The sequence below is a fragment of the Rhagoletis pomonella genome, unplaced genomic scaffold (genome assembly GCF_013731165.1).
Source record: "Rhagoletis pomonella isolate Grant_MI unplaced genomic scaffold, Rhpom_1.0 Rhpom_scaffold_07604, whole genome shotgun sequence".
Taxonomy (NCBI): Eukaryota; Metazoa; Arthropoda; class Insecta; order Diptera; family Tephritidae; genus Rhagoletis; species Rhagoletis pomonella.
The window spans coordinates 1-7,891 of NW_023466131.1; the positions used below are offsets into that span (position 1 = coordinate 1).

The 7,891-nt window shown below is 32.7% G+C and overlaps 1 long non-coding RNA gene across 1 annotated transcript; it reads right to left on the reverse strand.

Moving 5' to 3' along the window:
• Positions 1 to 979: 979 nt before the first annotated feature.
• LOC118755835 lies at positions 980 to 4,521 on the reverse strand. The gene is made up of 2 exons (XR_004995071.1): positions 4,334 to 4,521; positions 980 to 1,200 (listed from the first exon to the last, which is right to left on the reverse strand). It is a non-coding gene; the product is annotated as an uncharacterized LOC118755835 (long non-coding RNA).
• Positions 4,522 to 7,891: the final 3,370 nt, after the last annotated feature.

Sequence of the window (7,891 nt, forward strand, 5' to 3'; positions counted from 1 at the left end):
CGAAAAAGTGTCGAAATGCGCAGAAGAAGAAGAAGAAGGTATGTAAAACCCGTAAGCTCATAGGTGAGAAAAGTGACGGAAAAAAACTTGCAGGCAACAATGAAAAATTTCGATTTCTGCTGCAATCTTGAAACCGGTATTTATGATAAATATTTCTACGTGTTTTTTGCTTAAGAAAAACGTAAGAAAAGTGTTGTTGTTATGTCTGTGTCAACAATCGCCTATTGCCTAGCCATGCTTGGCTGCTGCTGCTGGACTTGTTGGCTCACATTTCGATTACAAGTAATTTTACATATCTACGCAAATAGGTATGTTTGTATCGGCAAAATATTATAATCTCTTAAGCTGTATAGCTGCTCAAGACCACGCCAATCGCTAATCGCCTTTATTTTCTTACACCTTTGTAGAGTATTTTAAGCCAAAAATTTTGATTTGCTGTTAGTGCGGCCGGGGCGGGCGGGTGCTGAGCAGCCCAAAAACCTCAAATATCCGCAAACGCATGCGCGCATGTAATCAATATGCTGGCGTAGCAGTGGTAGAAGCAGAAAAATTACATATACACAAAAGAAGAGATTAAAAAAAAAATCGCGATATTCAAATTGAGTAACAACCCGCGTGATGAATTCCGGTTTCGAATTTGCTGATTGAATTTTACGCGCATGCCAAGCAACTTAGTTGCCGATTTGTCACTTCATAGTGGTTTTTGACATTTTTAGGTGAGCCGAAGATTTATTTGCACAAATACATACATTGGGGGTAAATTCCGATGCACTAAATCTAGTAGTTGGTGTATATACATATCTAAATATGTTGATCTAATGCGAATTGTTGCTGCACAATTAAAGGTGTGTTGAGGTTACTGATTTGTTGTATTCACAAACACATATTCATTTTTTGTTATTGTTTTTGTGCCAGGAAGTTTTTTATCAATTGCAGTCTTCAGTACTCACCACAAGTGTTCTCATCTGAACCATCTGAGCAATCCTTCTCGCCGTTACAGAAAAGTCCACGCTCAATGCAATTACCATCACCACAAGCCAAGAAGCCATCTTGACAGAGTGGCTCATCTGTGTGCAGCAAAGGCTTGACACGTCGTTCTTTGTTCTTTGATTTGCAATTTTTCACAGATTCTTTCCAGTCGCAAGTCTGTTTCTCAATATCGAAGTACAGACCAGCCGGGCAACGAATAGCTTGTAGGCCCTGTGGGGGAAAGGAAAAAATTATCAAATCACGATTAGTTTTGAGAATTCTTGAGGGATGTTTATTTAGTACTAAAGTTTATTTAATAATAATTCTAAAGTGGCCACTCTAACAAAATATTTATGCACTCAATACTAAACTCTCAAATATTCTGATTTGTAGAAGGATGGCAGCCCTGTTTGAATTTTTTTTTGGCGTAAATTGTTTTTAAATTGTGTTTATGTATCTGCGAACTCGTCCACGTAGTTTGAGAGTTTATCGCGTAAAAAAACGTTTGCATTTCCCTTTAGAAAAAAAGTTGTTTGCATTGTTCCATAAACCATACTAATTTATGGTGGGTTGTTGCGCTAGTGACTGAAGCTTAGTTTTTTGAAAAAAGTAATGGTGTTTTTCTTGGAAAGACCATAAAACTTTATTAAAAAGATTCTCAAGAGACAACTTCCTCTTACACTTCAATATTTACAATGCAATTCTTCTTGACCAAAAAGAATATCAAAAAGAAAATGAATGAATTTCGCTCCCTACTCAGTTAAATTGAAAAAGATGTAAGAGAAACGAGCTAAACAGAGTTTTTGATTACCTAATCTCAGAAGAGGTCTTGAGAAGCACTATGTGTCACTTGCGATATACGTACATATCATTTGAGGGATGGTAAGTCATTGAGCCCTGGGGTAAAGCAAAGCTTTCGATGAAAATGAAATGAAAAAAATTTATATGCCACTGCGTATAGAGTTATAGGCTTAGGAGAGAACCTCTGGTAGGCATATGTGATTTTTCACCTAAAAGTATTGCAAATTTTCACGTCTGGAAGCGAATGCAAAAGGACGTTTATGCAATTCGTACTAGCGTTGTCACGGAAAGACTTCAGAGAGCGATAACTAGTAGTGATGAATGCATGAAATGCATGAAGCAAGGAGCTGAGACAATTTTGGAATATCTCGTTCGCTTATTTCCGGCGCATAGTGTACGATTTGGGAGCATCGATGGACAAAGGACAAAAAATAGATTTTGGTTTTATGATCTTTTCTTGTAGATTTTCAACCGAGGAATTCAAATTTGTTGTCAAAAGTTGACTAATTTTGGCCTAAGTAGCCCATTAAATTTTAGTATAATAAAGTTAAGATTTTAATTTGTCAATGTTATTGCGGCTTGTTAACATTTTATTTTTATTTTTCCAAATAAACAATCGTGGTACAAAGCTCAATAAAAATATTAAGATTTTAAGTTGCTAAACATTTTCGTTGATTTTTGGCAATTTATTTTAACGGATTTTTCATCCATACAAATATATTCCAGATCTTTTTTGTATGGAAAAAATGCGTCACAATCAGAAAAAAATTAAAATTAAAATTTAACACGATTTTGTAGCAACTTAAAACTTGAACTTTATTTACTACAATTTAATCGGCTATAAACTGCATACTGAAAATCAGATTGAAAAGTATAAAATTTAGATGCAACTTTGCAATTTAAAAAATGAGCATCTAAAAGATTTTTTAGCAAAGTATTAATTTTTTTCGAAAGTTCATTTTCCAATGAAATTTTTTGAAAGTTGAATATAATGATTACATAATGGCTCTATTTTTTCCTTGTAGGCCATTATATCAGCTTTCGAACCGATATTTTCTATAATTTTATATTGTTCCTATCGAGATATCTACGACTTTGTCCATCGTACAATATGCGGCGCTGGGGGTTACTTAGTTTGGACGATGTCCGCAAAGGCGGACCCAAGGCGATAAGATTCGATATCTATCTGGTATCGCTAGGGACTGTATACGAAGCAAAGCCAACTCGATTACCCTAAACATGGTTACTGATCAAATTCAACCGTTATTTTGTGATTTTTATTTTTCGACCAAAAATAATTGTTATTTTAGGGTTTTTATTTTTTCGATCAAATTCTACCGCTGTTTTATGATTTTATTTTTCAATCACGAACAAGTATTATTTTTGGGAATTTATGATTAACGGTCAATTTTGACCGAATAGAAATCCAAATTTAACGATTTTCTCATCGGAGAAATAAAAATCAAAGAGTTGCGATCGAAAGCAGTGCCAAAAAAATCACAAAATAACGATTAATTTTCCCCGGAAAAATAGAAATCCAAATTTAACGATTTTCTTGAGCGGAAAAATAAAAGGTAAAATATAACGATTTTACAATGATCTAAAAATAAAAAATCTTAATCTTTTGCGGTTATTTTCAATATCTGATTGAAAACATTCTATTTTATATTTAATTTCTCGATTTATAAGAGGATTTTAAACGAAGGAAAGTTTTATTTTAATTTTTCGCTACGATTTTGATGATTTGATGATTTCGCTGGTTCTAGATTTTACCACAATGTCCATCTCCAACACAAAAAAAAGAAAAAAATAAAGTTTCACCTTTTCACTTATTTAATTTTTGTAATTTTATTTGAACTTATTGATTTTATTTCCTTTCATTTTATTAAATTTCTTTTAATTTAATTTAATTTAAATTAATTAATTTATATTATCTAAATTAAAAGCCAGGTGTTTCGAATATGCTTACTGATGAGCGTTTATTTATTTTAATTGAATTTAAAGTAATTTAATAAAATTTATTTTATTTAAGTAAATTTTACTTAAATTTTTTTAATTTTAATTTTGGTTTATTTAATTTTATTTAATTGAGTTTAATTTAACTTAATTTGTTTTAATTTAGTATAATGTAATTTATTTGTATTTAATTATGTTTAATTTAATTCACTTTGATTTTATTCTATTTTATTGCAAGTAAAATTTAATCCATTTTTAATTTTTCAATCAATTTCAAATTATATTACATTTATTATCATATAATAAATTTTTCATTTCATTTCGTTTCATTTCATTTCCATTCCTACTTGGAAATTATAGCCGTCATCGATTCGCCACTTCTCGCTCGCTATGTTTGAGTTCCGGTCGCTTAAAGAAGAATTTTGCATGTGAAAGCAACAACAAAGATAGCTAGAACGGATAGACGATAGCGAGTTTGGTTGTACCTCATTGAGTTCGTTCGTTTCGTCACTCGCTAACGGCTGGCGAATCGATGACGGCTTATATTATTTTCTTAAGCGCTAAAAATAAAGTGAAACAAGTTATAATGTTTTTTTTTTGTACTTACCGACGATGTACACTGAATGACATCACGACAGTTATCGCCCTCGCCAGCGACTAAACGGAACCATTCACCGGCATCTTTATCTTTACAGAGCTCCTTCTCGAAGGACTCTTCTTTCTTGGGTTCCTCAGTTGTGGCCTGACGTCTCACACGTTCTGCAGAAGCTGAAATCGATTGAGAAAAAATAGTTAAAATAAATAATGATATTAAATACTTAATTCGAATGCAAAATAAATTTAAATAGTTGGCAGAGTTTATTTAGGCAAATTTGCGTTATTGAGAAAAATTGTTTTTGTTTTGCTTTATAATTTTTGGGAGTATTTGTTCAAGTGAAATTCACGATACGGTCGATTAATTTGCACTTATCTTCGAAAAGCGAATTGCATCAATAAATCAAATAAATTTTAATAAATATGAATAATAATTTTGAACGCTATAAAATGATTGCCATTATTAAAATATGAAGCAAATAACCGGTTATTGCGCATCGTCAAACGTTTGACAAGCGATAATTCAAAAATCAACAAAAGAAACCGTGAGCATTTCGTGCTTATAAAATACGCCCAATAAAAGACACAAAGCGCTAGTCGGCAATAACAACAAACCGGAAGCAGATGTGTAGGCCAACAAACGCTTGTGCCAATTTTTTGGTTTGGTTGTTTTTTTCTTTATATATATGGATACAAGTTTACGTGTGCATGTACATATGTGTGTATGCACCATCGCAAGTCATACATAACCATTTTCGGTTAAATTGGTTTAGTACGAGTATTTGAGAAGTAGGTTTCAGGTGGATACTTTTATAAAAGCTTCCTGCTTGACATACGTCAAATATTTGCACCAAAGAAAAAAATTGTGGACTTAAAGAGTGTCAAACATACATACGTGCATATATAGAGGCATATACATATTTTTAAATCAATTTTTCTCTGAATGAATAAGTACTAGGAATGTTAATCCCGGTATCCCGGCCTTTTTAGCGTCCCAAAAAAAATTTCTTGGCAAATAATCTCGGGATTTTCGAGGTTTGTAATTCCCCTTCTTGACCAGTATTGGCTATATTTCTTTTTTTATTCAATAATTTATATTTTTTATAAATGTCTAGCTCATTATACATATAACACCGTGCGATAGTAAATTTTACACAAAAATATCAATATATTCGCGAAACCAGGGCTAAATATAGCAAAAATTACGTTTTTAGTTTTTCACTCTTACAGTAATTCAAAATGATTTGAAAAATTTAAAGAAATTTGCTTAGAGAAGAAGTATGGGAATCAAATTAAAGAGGAAATCCTGTAGAGTTTAAACAGATACAAGTTTTTGGTGCAGAAGGACTGGTATGTATTGAAAATGTCCTTTCAAAATTTTATCCTGGAAATTTCGCAATATTTTTGTTTTTGAAAAAATTATAGGTTAAGTACTTATGTATATAAACTCGATAACATCCTCGAATTTGGTTCGCCTAACTTTATCAGCTTAAAAAATTACCTATGCGTCCTTGTGAATCCAAAAAATTTTAATTTTTTGAAATTCTGTAGAGATTTCCTCTTGCATTTGGTACCCATATTTGTATTGTACATTGCACTGAATTTTCATATCTTTGATATTACAAAGTTTCTTGAAATAAATCCTGACTTCAGAGATAAAAAGTAAAAACGCCACTTTATATTAAAAAGTAGGTTTAAAATCCATTTATTTATTATTTATTTCATGGTAGGAGACTTCTCAAACAATATAGAAACAACTTTTTCGATTTAAGTTGTTGAAAAGTAATGAATATCTTAATCCCGGGACTTATCCCGGTATCCTGGGATTTTCATAACGACATCCCGAAAATCCCGTGATCGGAAAAGCTGAAAAATTAACATCCCTAATGAGTACATACATACATATGTACATTAGAGTGTCTTATTAAAAAAAGTTGCGGTTTTTCCACTGGAATAAAAAAAATATTATATTTTAAGACTTCCGTCAAAATATATCGGAAACAATTAAAATTTACGCGAGCTGCAGCGATTTGGAAATGCCTGTAAAAATCTCATTATTTTGATTCCAGATTATGCAGAACTTCTAAGCTTAAACTCTTCTATAATTTGAAGTGATTTTTAAAAATCTTTTATTTATAAAAAGCGCGATTTTTAGAGATATTTTCGAATGGTTCCAGCTCACGTATGTAACTCTCAATATTTTTATGAAATATTTCGGCAGCAATTTCAAAATGGAATAGATTTTATAATTCTGATGAAAACAATAGTACCAAAATTCTTATTTTTTTTTTGTATGGCGAGTGTTGCACCCTTATGTACATATGTACTTGTTGTGCTTGAAAACACGTGTGCTTTTGGCACATAACAACCATTAGTGCCAGTCGCCTTTGTAGACTATTTGTTGGGCGGTCAAAATATATAGAAACTGGTGCAGCCGGTTGTTGATCATTGAGGGCTTTGCTTGTTGATGCTGAGCTAACTTTATGACTTAAATTATAAAGAACATGGCACGAAATGGTACCAGTTCAAGTGACAGCCGTAAAAATGGCTAAGAAATAGCAAAACGAGTTACCAACAGTAGCAACAAAGTGGCAAAGGAGTTGTAAAGTAAATTAAGTTCTGATTGCTTTGTCGTTTGTAAGCAAAAGTTAATTAGATCTGAACAGAGTAAAGTGTGAAATAAGCAAAGGTTATTATTTGCTAATATGTATATAGAAGGCATTAAAAAGAACGAAACTTTGAGTTACGAAAACAAGCAAAGAACTGACGTGGGGAATTTCAAAATGAGCGGGTAATTTTTAGATAGACAGAAAAATAATGGCGCAAGACCTACGTAATGATCTGATTGAAGATTTCAATAGTAATATGGATAGCTACAGCACTTAACACGAATATTGTGAGATAACAGCGAGATCATTAGCCACAAAAGAAGGACACAGCGCGTGAAAAAAATTAAGACAACAAGCACGAACAACAATCTTTCGCGTGTGTGGCGATTTGATAGCTGAATTGCGCACGAAAAGGATCAGCAGAGTTTTCTCGACAGATCTTCAAATTGAAAAATCTATGCGTCTCGACGAGCTTTCTCGAGAATGAAATTTCCTGTAGTATATCGAGGGCTTATATTCAATAGAAGCTATGTGCAAATTTCAGAGAAATGAGATTCTAATATAAAAATCCACCTAAGACCTAGCTGTCATCGACGAGGTTGATGATGACCTTGTATATCGCTTACTAGAAGAATTTACTATTGAATTGCATAGTTGAAATTAATATCAGTGATGACAGTCCCAGATGCCCTCGATATGTAGTAAAAGAATGTGTCACATCCTTGCTAACGGATGTAACGCTACGTTGATCTAAGTGTAAAGAGCAGCAAAGCCTTCTCCGTCCTAAACTAAAACTTTTTGTCGACTTCGACCCATATCAAACATGGCAAAAAGCCACGAAATCTATGGAACTGAAATGTCCGAAAAGGCTTGATCCTAAATAAATATATCGTCAAGAGACGTTCTTTTTGGCATCAAGAGACGAACTAGGATGCCAAATGGATTGCAGCTATTGCTCTTGC